General features: G+C 38.3%; 1 protein-coding gene across 1 annotated transcript in view; it reads right to left on the bottom strand.

The window, feature by feature from the left end:
- Nucleotides 1-19,732, bottom strand: part of GRIK3 (glutamate ionotropic receptor kainate type subunit 3) — a 472,269-nt gene that overhangs the window by 289,537 nt on the left and 163,000 nt on the right. The gene's annotated exons all lie outside the window — the stretch shown is intronic.

The following is a 19,732-nucleotide window of genomic DNA, read 5'->3' as shown; positions in this document are numbered from 1 at the left end:
CCGCCACCGAGGTCACTAATAGGCTGCCACCATGTCACTGCTCACTCACATCCCTCTGAATTTCCATTTTTCAGTTACTGGTTTCTGAATAGAGCTTGACCCTGAGCTTGAGTTTTGCCTCTTGTGCAGGACTATACATCTGAGAGGCCAGAATAAGTTCTATTTGTAAAATGAGTGTTGCAAAAGGTAAAAATAAAATGTGTTAATCAAAGCGGTAACTCTATCTATCTATCTATCTATCTATCTATCTATCTATCTATCTATCTATCTATCTATCTATCTATCTATCTATCTATCATCTATCTATCTATCTATCTATCTATCTATCTATCTATCTATCTATCTATCTATCTATCTATCTATCTATCTATCTATCTATCTATCTATCTATCTTATCTCTATCTCTCTCTATATGTCTACAGTATCTATCTATATTTATATCCATCCATTTGTCCATTTCTGACAATATCAAGACTAAGAACTTGAGCAAAATACAACAAATAATTAATTTACAACATTTTAAAAGATTTGGATAATTTACTTTTATCTGACCAATTTCTTGCTGACCTTCAACCAACAGAACAGTGGGCAGATGGAGGCTCAGGCTGACAGATTAAACTACTTCCAATTTTCCACATACACATTAGATATTTGTGAGCTAACCAATTGAAGTAAACAAGGATTTGATTGACTTTTAACCTGTCAATTCCTTTGTTTTGCATGAAACAAGGGGCGCCATCGGTGTCTTGTAGTCACTTATTTCTTTCCTTCCTTGAAATAATATGCACACTTGGCCAAGCCTTAGCTGGCAAATATTGTTGTTAGCTAAATTATGTTTCAGACAACTACACTCTATTCCAAAACTATGTGGTCAAAACTCCTAATTATTGAGTTCAGGTGTTTCAACCACACTCATTGCAAACACATGCATAAAACAAAGCACAATGTAATGCAATCTCTATGGACACACATTGATTTTAAACATGGCACTGTCACAGGATGCCATCTTTGCCACAAGTCAGTTTGTGAAATTTCTGATCTGCCCCAGTATACTGTAAGTGCTATTATTGTAAAGTGGAAGCATCTAGGAGTTAAAACAGCTCAGCCACAAAGACCACACAAACCCACAGAGCAGAGCTGCTGAATGCTGAAGCATGTGTCACGTAAAAATCACCTATCCCCTGTTACATCACTAACTACAGAGTTCCAAACTGCTTATGGCAGTGACAACAGCACAAGAACTGAGAATCAAGAGCTTCATGAAATGGGTTTCTATGGTTAAGCAGTAACACAAGTCGAAAATAACCATCCACAATGCCAAGCATCAGCTGGAGTGGTGTAAAGCACGCTGCTACTGGACTCTGGAGCAGTGGAAATGTGTTATCTTGAGTAATGAATCATGTTTCACTCTATGGCTGTTTGATGGATGAATCTGGTTTCGGCAGTTGCCAGGAGATTGCTATCGACTGAAAAGCATAGTGCCCACTGCAAAATTTGGTGGAGGAGGGCTAATGGTCTTGGGCTGTAATTCAGGGTTTGGACTAGGCCCCTTAGTTCAAGTGAAGAAATACCAACATTTTACACAATTGTGTACATACAAATTTGTGGCAGCAGTTTGGGGAATGCCCTTTTCTATTCCAGCATGACTGTGCCCCAGTCCACAAAGCAATGTCCATAAAGACATGGTATGATGAATTTTATGTGGAGGAACTCAAGTGGACAGAGCGCTGACCTCAGCCCTATCCAACAACTTTGAGATAATTTTAAACCCTGACTGTGTACAGACCTTCTCATCCAACATCTGATCTTACACATGCTCTTTTAGCTGAATAGGCAAAAATTTCCACAGACACACTATAAAATCTTGTGGAAAGTCTTCCCAAAAGAGCGGAGGCTGTTATAGCCACAAAAACTCAGCCAGACTCCACAATAATGCCCCAGCTTATGGACTCGAATGTCCAACAAACTCTTATAGGTGTAATGCTCAGGTATCCAAATACTTTTGACCATATAGTGTATCTTATGAGTCCAGCCAGCATAAACAGCATTATGCAATTGATGATGATAAAACAAAGGTTTTACCATGGTTGGGGCTATGTTTAAAAAGAGTACAATTATATATATATTGGGCGAGGACGTGGTGTCCGAGGCACATTTACGTTTTTTTTTTACTCTGCTTTTCTCTCTCTTACCAAATACAACCAAACTCTATGATACGCGCTAAACTTAATTTCTCTCTTTCTTTCCAATTCCTTATAATTTTTTCACTTCGATGATAGAAGCAACAACAACAGGTAAGTGTTACTGGGCGGGGTGGACAATCGAGTTGGAGCATAGGATTTTTGAGTGGGAGTGGTCGAGTGGTGGATATTCGAGTAGGAGTGGTCGAGTGATGGATATGTGAGTAGGAGTGGTGGGAGTGGTCGAGTGGTGGATAAGAGTGGGAGGGGGAAAAGCCAGAGGTGGTGAAGAGGGGGAAAGCCCGAAGAGGCTAAACAACCCCAGATCGGCTAATAAATGCCCAAAGAGGCTAATAAATATTTCACTTCCTTTTGATAGCAAATATGTATAACAGGTTTTCTATACTAGTTAAGTATAATTGTTTACCAAATGGATTCCAACCAAAGGTAAGGAAAGGTAGGCAACATTGTAATTGGTGTCCATGAGCTGCAACCAGCACTTCATTACTTAAATTATGTCCATGTTACTGTAATCAGTGCCTATCCTATGGATCATTTTAGATTTTTATCTCGGTCTGTTTTTCACCTGGTTCTGTCCATTGAGTGGCTATACAGTCTGGTTAAAAACTCTTGGAAACTAAAACTATTACCATTTTATATCTTTTTTTTTTCTAGAAAATTAGTATACTGACCAGTCTATACTATATACACTATATGGACAAAAGTATTGGGATGCCTACAAATTACACGTACAGGAGCTTTTATGACATCCAATTAATATGGAGTCCCCCTCCCCCTTTGCAGCTAAACCAGCTTCCACACTTCTGGGAAGACTTTCTCCCAGATTTGTAATGTATCTGTGGGAATTTTTGCCTATGCATCCAGAAGAGCATTTGTGAGGTCAGACACTAATGTTGGACAATAGAGCCTGGCTCGCAATTGCCATTCTAATTCATCCCAAGGTGTTCAATGGGATTGAGGTGAGGGCTCTGTGCGGGCAAGTCAAGTTCTTCCACACCAAACTCACCCAACCATGCATTCATTGTCCTTGCTTTGTGCACTGGGGCACAGTCATTCTGGAAGAGAAAAGGACCTTTCCCAAACTGGTGCCACAAAGCTGAAAGTATACAATTATCTAAAATGTATTAGTATGCTGAAGCATTAAGGTTTCCCTTCACTAGAACTAAGGGGCCTAGGCCAATCTAAATAAACAACCACCTCATGGCATCATCCCTCCTCCATTAAACTCTACAGTTGGCAAAATGCAGTCAAGCAGGTAACGTTCTCCTGGCATACACCTAACCCAGACTCATCCATCAAACTGCCAGATAGAGAAGCATGATTTGTCACTCCACAGAACATGTTTCCACTGCTGCAGAGTCAAGTGGTGGCTTTACACCTCTCCATCTGACACTTGCCATTGTGCTTGGTGATGTAAGGCTTGCATGCAGCTGCTCAGCCATAGAAACTGATGCCGTGAAGCTCCCAGGGCAGTTTTTGTGTGGATGTTAATGTCAGAGGAGGTTTGTAACTTTGCAGTTATTGAGTCAGCAGAGCATTGGCAACCTTTATACACTATGTGCCTCAGCACTCAGCAATCCCGCTCGTGGCTCCTAAGCGCTTCCACTTTGCAGTAATACCACTCACAGTAAAATGTGGAATATTTAGTAGGGAAGACATTTTACAAACTAACTTGTTGCAACGGTGGCATCCAATTACAGTGTCATGCTGGAATTTAGTGGGCTCTTTAGAATGACTCATTCTTTTACACATTTTGTAAAGGCAGACTGTATGGCTAGGTGCTAGATTTTATATACCTGTGGCAATGGGACTAAATGAAACACCTTAATTAAATTATTTAGAGCTGTGTCCCAACACTATTGTCCATATACAGTATATACTGAAGAACAGTTTTTGTTCTTAGGCTGTGTCTGGTATTACAGCTCAACCTCATTCACTTGAAAAAGCAGACCTTCTGTAATATTTCCAGACAACTCTTCTAATAAACTCAAATTAAAAATTATACTTTATGTAGACTGACTAGATGCTGCAAGCAAAAAGACAATTTAAAAAAAACAAAAACTGTTGACACAACTGGCCCTACATATAGCCAAACTAAAAATAGAAGATTTGCTTATGTAAATGCAAACTTATTTGTAAGCAATTGATGGCATTACTACTTAGCATTAACCTTTTGTTTTTATCAACCGATTTATGATTATTTTCAGTATGGTTTAATCAGGGGCGTAGCTTGGGGGGGCAGGAGGGGCATGTGACCCGGGCGCAACTTAGAGGGGGGCGCCAATGATCAGTGTCGGCGGCCTGCCTTCTAGGTGAACTTCTGGCCACAAGTGCAGGGCACATCAGCTAAGTACTGCCGCCCGACTGTAACAGCAGCTAAGTCTGTGCTGCTTACAAATCTCCCCATCCAGCCCCCCTCCCAACTCTTTACACCTCTCCACCGGCTGCTTCTGTTATCATTCGGGATTTGAGGGAGGGGAAGGGGAGACTGTCTGTGGCACTGTGTCAGGCCATCAAGCTGTAGAACTCCCTTCACAATTACCCTACATAAAAGGTAAGTGCTTGTGTGTTTACAATGTGTACTTTATATGTTTGTAATGTGAGCATGTAATGCACATATTTGTGATGTGTACATGTGTATATATAGTGTGTGTTGTGTTCATGTCTGTATATATAGTGTATGTGATGTGTACATGTGTATATATAGTGTATGTGATGTGTACATGTGTATATATATATATATATATATATATATATATATATATAGTGTATGTGATGTGTACATGTGTATATATAGTGTGTGATATGTTCATGTGTATATATAGTGTATGATGTGTTCATGTGTGTGTATATATAGTGTGTGATGTGATCATGTGTGTATATATAGTGTGTGATGTGTGTATATATAGTGTATGTGATGTGTACATGTGTATATATAGTGTGTGACGTGTTCATGTGTGTATATATAGTGTATGTGATGTGGCATGTGTATATATATATATATATATATATAGTGTATGTGAGGTGTACACTACCGTTCAAAAGTTTGGGGTCACTTAAAAATGTCCTTATTTTTGCAAGAAATGCACCGTTTTTTTCAATGAAGATAACATTAAATTAATCAGAAATACGCTCTACACATTGTTAATGTGCTAAATGACTACTCTAGCTGCAAACGTCTAGTTTTTAATGCAATATCTACATAGGTGTATAGAGGCCCATTTCCAGCAACCATCACTCCAGTGTTCTAATGGTACATTGTGTTTGTTAACTGTGTTAGAAGGCTAATGGATGATTAGAAAACACTTGAAAACCCTTGTGCAATTATGTTAGCACCGCTGTAAACAGTTTTGCTCTTTAGAGGAGCTATAAAACTAACCTTCCTTTGAGCTAGTTGAGAATCTGGAGCATTACATTTGTGGGTTCGATTAAACTCTCAAAATGGCTAGAAAAATAGAGCTTTCATGTGAAACTCGACAGTCTATTCTTGTTCTTAGAAATGAAGGCTATTCCATGCGAGAAATTGCCAAGAAACTGAAGATTTCCTACAATGGTGTGTACTACTCCCTTCAGAGGACAGCACAAACAGGCTCTAACCAGAGTAGAAAGAGAAGTGGGAGGCCCCGCTGCACAACTGAGCAACAAGACAAGTACATTATAGTCTCTAGTTTGAGAAATAGACGCCTCACAGGTCCTCAACTGGCAGCTTCATTAAATAGTACCCGCAAAACACCAGTGTCAACATCTACAGTGAAGAGGCTACTCCGGGATGCTGGCCTTCAGGGCAGAGTGGCAAAGAAAAAGCCATATCTGAGACTGGCTAATAAAAGGAAAAGATTAATATGGGCAAAAGCACAAAGACATTGGACAGAGGAAGATTGGAAAAAAGTGTTATGGACAGACGAATCGAAGTTTGAGGTGTTTGGATCACACAGAAGAACATTTGTGAGACGCAGAACAACTGAAAAGATGCTGGAAGAGTGCCTGACGCCATCTGTCAAGCATGGTGGAGGTAATGTGATGGTCTGGGGTTGCTTTGGTTCTGGTAAAGTGGGAGATTTGTACAAGGTAAAAGGGATTTTGAATAAGGAAGTTTATAACTCCATTTTGCAACGCCATGCCATACCCTGTGGACAGCGCTTGATTGGAGCCAATTTCATTCTACAATAGGACAATGACCCAAAGCACACCTCCAAATTATGCAAGAACTATTTAGGGAAGAAGCAGGCAGCTGGTATTCTATCTGTAATGGAGTGGACAGCGCAGTCACCAGATCTCAACCGCATAGAGCCAACATGATAATATTTTAGGTTGCTTAAACGATACAGCCGATGAACGAGTGTTTGCTCTTTTATCGGCTGATCGTTGCCCTGTTTACACAGGGCAATAATAGTGAACACTCATTTACCCGATAATAAGGCAGTATAAATGGGCCTTAAGTCAGATTGTATACATCGGTTTGCAACGTGCCTTTAGAATAAAAGATAGTAAAAGCAAATTCAGAGTACTGCACTGTAAATATTGCACCAAGAAAAATAACACTTGCATTCATTTACCGTCTTTCCTTCCCCCTCTTTTATTTGTACAATGCACAATATAATGGGAAAAGATCTTGACTAGGTCACTTGGCCATGGAAAGCACTTTCCTACAATAAACAGGTAGGAGAGAGGGTTGATGTTTACTTTGAGCTACGGTCAGACTAAACATGTGGCAATGGCGAAAAGCGTGGTATGTGAGGAACATTGCTGTTAAAAATACAAATGAAACATTAAAATCATGCTGTATATATATATCTATCTTTCTATCTATCGATATATATATATATATATATATATATATATATATATATATATATATATATATATGATAGATAGATAGATAGATAGATAGATAGATAGATAGATAGATAGATAGATAGATAGATAGATAGATAGATAGATAGAACTGGATAACCCTCTTTAGGGAAAAATAAATGCTAAATAAAAAGCCCCTTAATGTAATGTACTGTACATAGAAAATGTGAAAAAAAAACTTAAAGACTTTACAGGACATTAAAACATAACTCTTCGCCCTATTCAGTTTTGTCATAGGGACAGTAGACCAACATCGCCATGAAAATAAAATATATTTCCACATCTTAGCTGGCTTGAGTAGTGATATGTGTGTATGTGTGGACATTAATGTGGGTGCTGACTGGAATACACAAAATGTTCCTATGACAGGGCTCTAAATGGCCAGAGCAGAAACAAGAAGTGTTGTCATGAGGAAACAAGCAATAAAGCAGATACAAAATTTGGGTGTGTAACGGCAAGCACCGATAATGTGGCAAAGCAGTAAGATATTTATGTGCACTAAAAGGTCTTTTATATATGACGTTCGGTAGTTGTCCTTTAATGCTCGCACAGCCTTATAACATGTCTATGTTCATATACATTACTTGTGCAGCCAATTTCAAAAATCTGTTCAAACATTACTTAAAAACTACATTACGGCTCTAGTGTCTCCTACTGAACCTCTGAAAATTACTAGCTGGAGCTACATTGGCCAAATGCGTGCAGCTGCCACACAAAGAATCTCATTTCTGTTTGAATAAGCAGAATGCTGGAAAGAATGATTTTGCTTCGTGCTGTTTTTGAAAAAGTGTCTTTCTTCTCAAAGAAGATGATGCTTCAAATTCTAACGCATGGATGGGCACTCTCTGAAAATGCAGAGCCAGGCAGTGCTGCTGTGAAGGTGATGAATATACGGGTTGCTTTCTACTAAATTCTTAGTGGAACAGAAATCTACAGTGCTTCTTTCAACATAACACAAAGGATATTTTGACTTAAATAGTATCCAATTTCTTGTATGAAGAGGAGGGACGTTTATATTTGTGAGTAAATAACATAACGACATATGACAATTATAATGAATTAAATAGGTGTTTCTGTGCGGGCATCATGTTTCATTTCAGTGTATCACTGTATGCATTGCAGATAAATTATATAATGAACTATAGGAATAGCTTTATATAACCAGTACAAATGTAATATTTTATTTCTCTTTTAAATGTACGGAAACATTTATTTAATAATGCAAAAGGTGCTGGATTATCAAATTGTATCTAGAATGTATCTATCAGAGTAGTCAACACTCAAAGAGGTGGCACAAAATAAAATGCTAAGGTTTTCCCATGAAGGACATTTATGACATATCAACAGGATATGTCATTAATGTCAGATAGATGCGGGTCCCACCTCTTGGACCCACACCTATCTCCAGAACGGGGGCCACTAAACCCTGTTCTGCCGCTCTGTGTTGCTGCTGAACCAGGTGAATTCCGACCATGAAAAAGGTTATATGGTTTACAAGTTGCGAAAACAGCATAGCTCGCTGAGCTACTCTGTTTCCGTAAGTCCCATAGAACTGAATGGTAGTTACTGAAACAGCGTAGCTCGCATGCTACGCTGCTTCCATAACTGCCATTGACTACTATGGGAGTTACGGAAACAACGTAGGTCGCTGAGCCACGCTGTTTTCGTAACTCCTGACCATATAACCAGGAAGTGGCCGGGAGGCAGTGAGAACAGTCAAAGGTAGAACAGGGTTTAGAGGGCCCCGTTCTAGAGATAGTTGCGTGTTTCAGAGGTGGGACCCGCATCCATCTGACATTTATGGCTTATGCTGTGGATATGTCATAAATGTCCCTCATGGGAAAACCCCTTTAAACTATGCTAATATCACATTAAATTGGAGGAGCCTTATAACTGGTTTTCTCTTTTTAGTCTTGTGTTCCTAATTTTGCAAAATGTGCTGTTCTGTACCAAAAACAAGTGCTAAACTATCAGAATTTCTTTATGTAGCATTGAAGAAATTTTCCTATGTATTGAATTTGAACACAAGGGCTTAATGAATTGTGCATCAGCGCAATCCTATTTAGTATGGCAAAGCCCGGCTGACCCTGACTTGAACCCTGGGTATGGCTGTAGGTACCCAAAGTCGTAAGTTATTATTGCTAGAAGAAACTTCCAATGCACAAGGTGCATGCAATGATGACAATTGTTAAAATGTTCAAGAATGTGAATTGCTTTATTCTATAATATTTAAGGGATAACTAAACTTTTAAAAACTTTTTTGACATGTCAGTGATCGGTGGGGGGTCTGAGCACTGAGACCTCCACCGATCGTTAAAACGAAGCAGCAGAAGCATTCGGGTGAGAATTGTGCCACTTCGTTTCTGATCGACTTTCCTTGGAAAGCCAAGCAAACTGTTTATGGACACATAGGCTTTCTATTTAGCCCGTACACTGCTCTTGTGGTTCTCCAAGGAAAGACAATCATAAACGAAGCGGTACAGCACTCACCGAGAGCTTCTGCTGCTTTGTTTTAGCGATCGGTGGGGGTCTCAGTGCTCGGACCCCCACTAATACAAACGTCACTCTGACATGTCAAAAGCTTCTTTAAAAAGTTTAGTTACCCTTTAAACTAATTATATATAATATTTGATTTAAAAAAAAACAGCTTGTCTTAGAACTCTGCATGGTAAAACTCCTCTGTTGTTCCTTCTGAAAATGTATGAATAAATTGACAATTGAGTCCTACAATTCCCTTGTAAATATAGTGTGTCCCGATACAGTCTACAGTATTCCTATGTCCATCTTTTTGATTGGTTTACATGAAAGCTGTACAAATAATAAAATAGACTTTTGCTGAATTATTTTCCTTGCATTTATGTAATTACATTTCAGAGAAATACATTTTAATTTCTAAAATAAACTTTTAATTTCCAATTAAGACAAATGCAAGTTTCCTGTTTCCATTCCATTGCTTAGTACCAGGCTTCATTCTTGCATTGTAAATAATGCCTTTGCAACTTAGAATGCATTAGTCATTTCAGTGGCTCAGATCAATATTAGTCAATTCATAGACAATTCCCTATACCATAAAAACATTGTGATTGAAAGCGTTAGTGGAGTCTCCCATCCCTCATTAAGGAAATAGATGTAATGTCTAAAAGTAATCTCAAATGACCTGAGACTGACCTAGAGCAGAAATCCTCAATTACTGTTATAAATAAAATTATAATGGCCCCTGTCTTAAAGTCGGGGGCATTAAGGATAGAAAATGATCATTGGCACACAGAAGCTCATCACAATTCTATCTCCTGAAATGTGGGTGTGGAGAGGATTAATTCTATAATGTGCTTTACTCAAATAAGGAAATCGAAATCTGCATTAGCTTTGCCATCCCACTTGCTGAACAGTATTCCAATATAATGTAACAGTCCCTTTTCTAAAGTGTACATAAGTATATTACGCTCAGGCTATGTTCACACTACCATCATGGAGTCCAGTTCTTAATAGAGCCATGATTAGTATGACTGATCCGTTTTCAACTGTATCTAAATGAATCGAATCAATTGACTTGCACTTGGGTCCATCAGGTTTCTGTTGCTTTTTTGCGCTGCAGGCTATGTCTTTCTTGACTTATGAGTGCATCACAATAGATGGTTTCAACACTGAATTGAAAGAAAACAGGCTTTGATAAACAGCATCTATATCCTGCTGACACGTCCATAAAGTCCTAAAGCCCTTCAAGTTTGTTATAGAATTACACCTGCCTACCATAATTATTATAGGCGATCTGTAACCAGTAAGTATACCTTTAAATTAAAGCATCTGTAAGATGCCCTATTAATTCAGCCACCCAGGGGGGTGCGGATGGCACAGTGGGATAAGAGGCAGGCAGGAAGTTGGGAGTAGTAGTCCTCTCACATGGTCTGCTCACGGTGTTCATGGGGGCAGAGCTCACCTTCACTAGACCTCAGGGACGGGGTAAAGCCCATGCTAGTTGAGCTAGTCTGACCCTTCTCAGAAAAATAGATACTCAATAGAAAAGACAGGGACCTGCTCCAGCCACAGAAATTCATGCTCAACACATCTTAAAGGCACATTACAGTATTTTTAACTAATAAAGGTCAACATTACATATATTTATTTAAACCAGGTTGAATCCAGTTCTGTAACATAAAACAAATTATCCTTGTGGGACACTACAATAACACTAACCTAGTCGAAGCAATAGCACCCACAAACCCCCCTCCCCAAGTAATGGCTAAAAGTTAGTGCTCCCTGAATTATAGACATAAACATATCAATCTGACAAATTTGTGATGCTCATATAGCTAGAAAATAGCACGTACATCAGTATATAACGTGTTTCATGTTTGCTTTTGAAGAGAATAATAGGAAAATGGATTAACCGATTGTATTATATGGACTGGCATATTGGGCATATATGCATACCTCTAGTCAAAGAATATTCCCTTTGTTTGGTAACCCCTCACAATTAATCAGTAGTGCTGGCAGCAATCATGTGATATCTTAAGATCTCCTAGTGATGACAGTTATGTAATAGAACTTCCAAACTCCCGCGGAATGTTAGCTCTTCAGGAGCATAAAGATGTCATGGTCATAACACATGTTAAAACTTGCAGTTTTGGTAAAGGTTGGACACACATTATGATGAAAATGCAAAATGTTTTTACATAATATGTTTCCAATCAGATGTAGCTGAGCCAAAATTTGATTTAACTGCCTAAATCTGCATCATGATAATAGTAGCTGTAAGGGAACGTCCACACACAGTGTAAACATTGCGGAATTTCCGACTGGATATAATGTTCAGTGCTTTCGTAAGAGAAATTGACATGCTGCAGATTGAGAGTCCGCACCACAATTTGTTTTCTGCGTATTTTTAACGCAACGTGGGGATGAGATTTATTGTAGTCTCATCCACTTTGCTGCTACTGTAATACGCTGCACATTTTCTGCAATGAGAAAAACAACAATAATTTTCCGGATCCGGACAAACCTTTTAAGTTACAAACTCAATTGTATATTATCTATATTTGTATATTCCCTAATGTATGGAAAACCTGAATGTATTTTGAGATTCTTGGATAACGGGTGATAATGTGAATCTGTGCTGTCCATGAACACCAATGTCATAAGTACTGTTTGCAAACAGAGTAGATTCTATAGTATGACAATCTCTGTAAATAAAATAAAGAATAAACACATTGCAAACTTGCTTTCTTGTTTCTCTAAAGATTACATGCCAGTCCGATGCCGGAGAACTTTCACCGTACCTCTAAAAGCACAGGAAAGGCAGTAAACCAAAAGGAAAGGTCTTATTTTCCCCAAACATCTTATTAGTTCTCATTCTGTCCTTCAATTGAAAGGCATGCTACTACAGGTAACCATTTCCTTCTCTCAGACTATACGGTCGAGCGGGCTCTGTCCTGTGCTATTAGCACGTTGCATTTCCATGTTGAGCTGTTGAAATGTCAATAGCATTTCACAGCTGCCTTTTCCATATTTATTTCCTTTCTTGCACTTTGTGTGCTGGCCCCCATGGCTTTTAATTATAAGCAGCATCTTCTGAGTAGACTACCTCTTTTCTTATATGTCTCCTACATATCATTTTCTGTCTCATTTGCTGTGGTTCGTCTGAGGCAAGTTTGCCCAAGGACTACATCTAAAAAAAACAATAACACGCACAAACTTGTAATTGATACAGCGGGGTCCTGGGAAATAGATTTAAAGGGGTTTTCCCATGAAGGACATTTATGACATATGCAATCGATATGTCATAAACGTAAGAAAGATGCAGGTCCCACCTCTGGGACCCGCACCTATCTCTAGAACGGGCCCCCCTAAACCCCGTTCTAGCTTTTTGTGCTCACAATGACTCCCGGCCACTTCCTGATTACATGTTGGGACATGGTCGGGAGTTACGGAAACAGCTTAACTCGCTGAGCTATGCTGCTTCCGTAACTCCCATATTAGCAAATGGCAGTTATGGAAGCAGTGTAGCATGTGAGCTACGCTGTTTCCGTAACTACTATTCAGTTCTATGGGAGTTACAAAAACAGCGTAGTTCAGCGAGTAATGCTGTTTCTGTAACTACCGACCATGTAATCAGTAAATAGCCGGGAGGCAGCGTAAGCACAAAAAGCTAGAACGGGGTTTAGGGGTCCGTTCTAGAGATAGGTGCGGGACCCGCATCTATCTGACTTTTATGACATATCCTCTGGATATGTCATAAATGTCCATCATGGGAAAACCCCTTTGACGCCAGTGCTATTATAAAAATAAAATACCATCGGAAATTTAGGGTTTTTATTAATCTGTAATCAATTTGTAGCAAAACCACACCAACCAATATACCAAAACATTAAACAAAAGCTAAAACAATACAACTATTTTAATGCATGATATGTATTACATGGTTGAACTAGATACAAAAGATGTTTAATATCTATGGCATAGAGTGCTTTTATAAATACACAGGCAGACTGCAATCTAAATCTACTGAGTGAAAAAGTTGCCTATGGGAGCACAATTTTACCTGAATCTAGGTAGTCTAGTTAATATTAATATCAATTAGTTCATTAAAATAATGCAATCAAACTAGTAATGTCTAAGTTCAAAAGTAAAATTTAGCATGTGTTCCTTTGAGGAATTAAATATGTTACTCTCGTAATTGTTCTTTTTCTTGCTATTTTCTCTCACTAGATATCAAAGCCACTGCACTGGAGCCTTAGCATAGTGGCAATTTGAGTCAGGTTCAGTGACACGCTTTCTCTCCATGAGTCAATGGCAATAATTTCTGTCATTTTACTTCCTTTGTGATGTAATTACATGAACTGTTCCATAGGGGAGGGAGACAAATTCCTATCACAGTTAGGCAGGGGCAGAAATCTCGTAAAATTGCAGGATTGGGACAACGTGACCTCAATGTATCCCTATGGGAAATGAGGTCACGGCAACCTTGGAACCATTGCTAAAAGTCTAACCATGTTGGGGAGTACAGAAAATATTGAGTTTGCACATCATCAATCCTCCAGTTATACCACACGTTACTACATGTTGCTGTGTATCCCTAGCCTTACTTAGAAGTCAAAATTAAGATGGTATCTGATCTGAAGGGATGAGTACACTATAAATAAAAAAAGTCTGTGTGTTTTGGCTGGAGGTATTATTTAAATAAGTTAGTATCCATAATGAAAAACCTATATGGAAGAACCTCAGGGACGTTTTATGAGCTAAAAAAAATGCCTGTTTTTGGAAGACAGCAGCCATGTTATTTTAATTCTGGGTAACCTTAACCCATTAGCCACATACGGCGTACATGTATGACAGATATGCGCTTCCCCAAGATGACACAGATTTAGAAGCTAAGACTCTCCGGCAAAAGCAGCGATCTGAGATAACTCTGATCCCGGCCATTTAACCCCCTCAGATGATGCTGTCAATAGCAAGATCACGGAGTGACAATCAATTGTTATGGCAGCTGGAGGCATATTGAAGGCCCCTAGGTCTGCCATCAGTGCAATTTATTAAGCCTTTCCAGAGGCCAGGCAAAATAGTGGACCACAGATAAGAGAAATACACTGCAGTACATAAGTAATGCAATGTATTACATTAGCAATCTAACAATTACATGGTAAACAAGGGGACTAAAAAAAATGAAAATGTTAATTAAAATTTAAAAAACATAAAAAATAAAAATAACAAAGTGAAAAAAAAACACCTTTCCTCCTTTCCGAAAAAAATATTGTAAGCTATAAAAAATTAAACCAAATTAGTATTGCTGCGTCCATAAAAGTCTGAACTATTAACCCGTTAGTGACCGCCAATATGCCTTTTCACGGTAGCCACTAACGGGCTTTATTCTGATGCATACGCCTTTTCACGGCGCTGCATCAGAATAAATAAGCGGCGCCGTGACAAGGAAAAACTCCATGCTCTCCCTCCGGTAGCTGAGGGCTTGGAGTAGCGCTGTTAGAGCGGGTGGATTGAAATGCGCCCGTTTAACCCCTTAAATGCGTCACTCAATAGCGAGCGCGGCATCTAAGTGGTTTTGGAGAGGGGGAGGGGGCTCCCTCTCTCACCCAACCGGCACCCTGCATGCGATCACAGGGTGCTGGTGCTTCCTATAACAGCCGGGAGCCTAACAAAGGCGATCGCATAGTAAAGTCCCCTAGTGGGACTAATAGAAAAGTTTAAAAAAAAGTTTAACAAAGTTAAATAAATAAAAAAATTAATTAATAGAAACCCCAAAGAAAAAAAATGATAAAAAAAACACTTTTTCCCATTGCAAAATGCTTTATTATGAAGAAAACAAGAAAGCTAAAAGTTACACATATTTGACATTTTCCGCATCCGTAACGACCCTAACTATAAAACTATTATGTTATTTAATCTGCTCCGTGAACGCTGTAAAAAAAATAAAATAAAAAACATTGCCAGAATTGCTGTTTTCTAGGCATCCTGCCTTAAAAAAAATTGATAAAAAGTGATCAAAAAGTCGCATGTACTCCAAAATGGTACTGATAAAAACTGCAAGTCGTCCCGCAAAAAAAAAAAGCCCTCATACAGCTGCATCGGCGGAAATATAAAAAAGTTATGGCTCTTCAAATATGGAGACAAAAACAAATAATTTTGAAAAAACTGTGTTTTTACTGTGTAAAAGTAGTGAAACATAAGAAAACTACATAAATTTGGTATGTCACAATTGTAACGATCCGCAGAATAAAGTTATTAGGTTATTTATACCACATGTTAAACTACGTAAATTAGGAACGCAAAAAAAGTGGCAAAATTGCTGTTTTTTTCTATTACCTCCCAAAAACACAGCTATGGCGACGCAAAAATAAAAAAGTTATAGCTCTTTGAATGCGACGATGGAAAACCGTTAAAAATTGCTGGGTTATTAAGGCCTAAAATAGGCTGGTCATTAAGGGGTTAAAATAGCAAGTTATTTAACTTGCAGTGTGAACACTGCTTTTTTGTATTCTTACTTCCCCAAAAATAGAAATAAAATGTGATAAAATTTGGTATGTACCTTAACATTTTAGAAATAATCACCCCGCAAAACACAAGATCTTACAACACACCATCGGCAGAAAAATAGAAAGTTATGGGTCTCAGAATATGGCGACACAAAATATATATTTTTATTAGTGTTTTTAAATATGGAACCCAAAAAACAATGTTTTTTTTTTTCATTCACCTCACAGAATAATTTTTAAAAGTTTCTTAGTACATTATATGGTACATGAAATAGTATCATTAAAAAATACAACTTGTCTCGCAAAAAACAAGCCCTAATACGACTATGTCAATGGAAAAATAAAATAGTTTGGCTTTTAGAATGCGACGATGAAAAAACGAAAATTAAAAACCAAATATTGGCTGTGTCTCTAAGGGGTTAAAGGGATTTTACCATAATTAATATTTATCACCTATCCACAGGATAGGTGATAAAAATCTGATCGGTGGTGGTACATCCGCTGGGACCCCCACTGATAACGAGAACGGGCTTACCTAGTTTACCCTGTAAGACCCATATGAATGGAGCAGTACAGCACATGCACGGCCACCGCTCCATTCTTTTCTATGGGACTGCCGAGTTCTATCTTTGGCAGCCCAATTGAAATGTACGGAGCAGTGGCCGAGCATGCAGAGTGCCGCTCCATTCTAATGGGGCTCACAGAGATGGAAAATGTAAGCCCGTTCTCATGATTGGTGGTCGGACACCCCACCGATCAGATATTTATCACCTATTCTGTAGATAGGTGATAAATATTGATTATGGTATAATCCCTTTAAGGTTTCTGACTTAAGCTCTTATCAAGCACAATCTGGTTTGCTTTCTTTATGACTTTTTTCATTAAAACACCATATTTATTTATTTTGCATTATTGTTTTTTAAGCATAAACTTAATTTAATCACAATAAATTGAATTGTAATTAATTTTATTGCAATTTTGTTGTCAAGAGCTATTACTGCAGCTTGCTTAAATCATATCCACATCCTTATGAAACCTATAATTCATTATAAGTAAGCTAATAGGTTCAGCCAATTTGTAAATTAATTTAGAAGATTTACAATATGTCGAGCAATCAATTTGCAGATTGCTTATAGCAGCCGTTATCAATACAATTGCAAAAACTCAGAATGTAGACCTTCTTAGTTATATGGAGCTGTAACTGCAATCGTATTGTGCCTTCATATGCCTACCATTTCAGAATCTGAATCTGATGGAAACAGAAGTGGCATGGTGTATCAGATGCCGTATTATAGAGGTGTCCTTCCTTGGAAACCTAGAAGGGAGATTCCAGGACTCCATGTGATTCCATACAGGATACTATTGTGAAGAAGCTGTGTTTGATATGGCACCTCAGCACCATTCAAGTGCAGTGAGATACAATTCTAGACACAATCCATGGATGCTAGCTGAACTTTTTATGGAACGAACAACAAACAAATAAACAAAACCCTGTAAGTGCACCTACTGATGAAGGGTTCAATTTAGTGTGCCATAAATTCTGAAGGCTGGGTTGTCTTTCTAAGGGCCTGTTCACATCAGCGTTACTTTCCCCTGAGGGGTTCCGTTGGAGGTTTCCGTCGGGTTAACCAATCAGCAGAAAGTCAAACGGAAACCTCAGCTTCCGTTTCCCTCGCCATTGAACTCAATAGTGACGGAAACCTAGCTAATGGTTTCCGTCTGTCACCATTGTGACAGAGTTCCGTAGTTTTGGACAGAATCAATAGTGCAGTCGGTATCTGCAAATTTATACAGCACACAAGAAATTGGCGACAGCACGTTGTTGGAATGTGCTGTTCAAATTTTTGTGTTCTTTATATGATTCATATATGTGGGATTAGCGATTGCCTCCATTTTTGATCTTGCACTTCTCCCATTCTGCCCTGGGTGGTTTTAATTAGTTTAATGCTGGTTCCTACCATCCCCAAGTATATGTAGGCTTAGTCCCAGTTCTTGGTGTATGTGCAGTGTAGGTTCCAACCTTATAGAGGTCGCCGCAGGTGGGCTCACATAATTTGATCAAAATGTGCATTAGGAACCTCCCTATTTTAGGTAGATTTAGCAGTAATGGATATGTATTTATTTTTATATTTTTTAGTGGCTTAGGTGGCATCATTGTGCTGTCACCATTTTCTTGTATGTTATCTATCTATCTATCTATCTATCTATCTATCTATCTATCTATCTATCTATCTATCTATCTATCTATCTATCTATCTATCTATCTATCACTTCAATATGCTAATATATGAAGGTCAATCTGTAATGATATTAGATAACCAATTATGTAATCTACATAAGAGTAGCTAAAAAATAGCAAAAGTACTTAATAAAAAATGGAATTTAGCATAATGAGAATATAAATCTAATGACTTAAAGGTAACTTTAAAAAAAATCCTACACTTAATCCAAGAAAGATATAACATCATATTCACAACCCAATAAACACTGGGAGGTCAACAAGAAAGACAACCTTATACTGTACATTTTGCAAACTAGGTTTTTAATCATAGGCCTATTTTTAGACTCTCAGCACTTGTGTTAAATAGACCAGTCGGTTAAGTATCCACCCAAGGGAATTGGCTCATTAACTGCACAGATTCTATAGAATGTAATGTACATTAAACACATAGAAGCTAAATAAAAACTTCCAAATCTAAATATAAGAGGTTGATAAATCTCTTAAAATAAAACATGAAATATTATACATTATGCTATATACCACAGTATGTGGACACCACTGAAAAGGAATCAAATCAAGACATGATATTGAAATAGCGGATAGCTTCAATGGAGAGACAAAGCTAATTCCTAAATTATTCTAATTGACCAACTTCAGACCTATTTTTTAACATGGAAAAAGAGGAAAGAGTTACAAAATGATGGCAAAGCTTCGTGAACAGGCACAATCCCTTGCCCATTCTGTGTCACCCGGATGTTTTAAGGGCAATAGCGTATAACCTCATTAACACATACATACTGTATTTTAAAAAACAATTTCTCTATTTTCAAATCATGATTCGGAAACACAAATTCACACTTATAATTGCTTTGTAGTTTGCCAGGAAGTACAAATATGTCATAAATTGATTTCAGTTTTGTCTTTTGAAAATAATCAATCCATGCTTAACCTTTGTAATTGAAGAATTAAGAAACTAGCACTACCTGATCCCCAAGATCATAAGTGGATCTGAACTGTAGCTGTGAGGTCACATCAGCTTTTTTTCTTTATAAAAATGTCTTTGGTGCAACTTTCTAAATACTTTTTATTAAAAATTATTTTTACTTTTGGAGATACAGCTGCTTTATATCCCGTATACAGAGCAGCTGTATCTAGCACTGAAACCTGTATACGTCAGGTCAGTGGCACTGACGGGTTTAGTGTCAGTGGGTCTTGCGATCAAGTCTAAGGCTATGTTCACACAGAGTTTTTTGACGAGTTTTTTGACGGGGAAACCGCGCCAAAAAACTCGTCAAAAACGGCCCGAATATGCCTCCCGTTGATTTCAATGGGAGGCGGGAGCGGTTTTCTCCCGCCTCGCGGGAGAAAGAAGCGACATGCCCTATCTTCGGGCGTTTCCGCCTCTGACCTCCCATTGACTTCAATCGAAGGCAGAGCATATTTCGCAGCGATTTGTGCCCGCGACTCTCAAT

This window comes from Rhinoderma darwinii, chromosome 2 (genome assembly GCF_050947455.1).
Source record: "Rhinoderma darwinii isolate aRhiDar2 chromosome 2, aRhiDar2.hap1, whole genome shotgun sequence".
Lineage (NCBI taxonomy): Eukaryota > Metazoa > Chordata > Amphibia > Anura > Rhinodermatidae > Rhinoderma > Rhinoderma darwinii.
Note: the sequence above shows the minus strand (reverse complement) of the source record. Positions and strands in the feature narration are given on the sequence as shown.